We start from the raw sequence: 1,279 nt of genomic DNA on the forward strand, positions 1-1,279 counted from the left end.
ATGGTAATTCTATTTTTAATATTTTGAGGAACTGCCATACTGTTTTGTGTGGTGGCTTCACCATTTTACATTCCTACCAACCATGCATAAGGGTTCCAACTTCTCCACATCCTTGTCAGCACTTATTATTTTCTGGTTTTTTCATAGTAGCCATCCTAATGGCAATCCTTTATTTTTCAGACTTTAAAACTGGCTAATTGAATTGAGCTTTTGTCCCATCTAAGCAGTTGGCTAAGAATGTTTAGAAAAAAACCAAAAAACCCTGATTTTCATGACTATGCTGAATATTCACCTTCTGAGAAGCAATTTGAATACAGCAGCTGAGATTTTTTTTTTTTTTAATTTTTTTAAAGCTTTGGACAGAAAACCATCCTGTATTCAAATCTGTAACAGCCACTTCTGAGGTAAAGTACCTTCCTTACACCTCAGTTTCTTCATTTGTGAAATGGAGCCATGAATACCCATTTCTTGCCTTCCTTACACCTCAGTTTCTTCATTTGTGAAATGGAGCCATGAGTACCCATTTCTTGTGAGTGTGTGTGTGTGTGTGTTTAAAAAAACCATATTGTTTTATTACTACTAGCAGGAGTGGCTGCATGGCGTGGTGGTGTGCTGGGCTCATGGCAGGTGTGGGCTGTGTGGGGAGATGGCTGGGAGGCTGGAAGAAAGGGGTGGGTTGGGATACCAGGTCCAGGGGGCCTCAGGGATGTGCCTGAAGGGGTAACTTTTATAAAGGAGTCATGACAAGCCACAGCCAGGCTGCCAATAAGATTAAAAAATTCTTGGAAATCTAGCTGCCCATCAGAGTTGAGGTCCAGTTTCTTCATCATGTGATCAAGGATACTGGGGTCCTTCTGGTTCTTTGTGAAGGCAGCCAGTGCTGTATTCATGAAGCTTTGGAAATCCAACCTGGAGAGTTTGCAGTTGTTCCCATCCTTTCCAGCATACCTCTGGAAAACAGCAATCAGGGNCTGGAGAGTTTGCAGTTGTTCCCATCCTTTCCAGCATACCTCTGGAAAACAGCAATCAGGGACTCAGGGTACCACTCAGATTCTGTAGGGCCGTAGATTTTTGCCATGTCGGAGTGGAGAGAGGCACTGAGGCTGTGGCTGGCGCGGCACTCCCATTTCTTAAAGTTCTTGGGAGAATTACACAACAAAATTGTATAAAGCACTTAGCATGGTGCCTGGCACCTAATAAGCACTACAGGAATGACAGATGAGGAGGAGGAGAAAGGTTTCATTATAACTGGAATTTCACTAAAAGTGAAGTCACGAAA

General features: G+C 42.8%; 1 pseudogene; it reads right to left on the minus strand.

The window, feature by feature from the left end:
• Window positions 1-685: 685 nt before the first annotated feature.
• Window positions 686-1,078, minus strand: LOC103606624 (annotated as a pseudogene).
• Window positions 1,079-1,279: the final 201 nt, after the last annotated feature.

The sequence above is a fragment of the Galeopterus variegatus genome, unplaced genomic scaffold, assembly GCF_000696425.1.
Source record: "Galeopterus variegatus unplaced genomic scaffold, G_variegatus-3.0.2 Scaffold6746, whole genome shotgun sequence".
Lineage (NCBI taxonomy): Eukaryota > Metazoa > Chordata > Mammalia > Dermoptera > Cynocephalidae > Galeopterus > Galeopterus variegatus.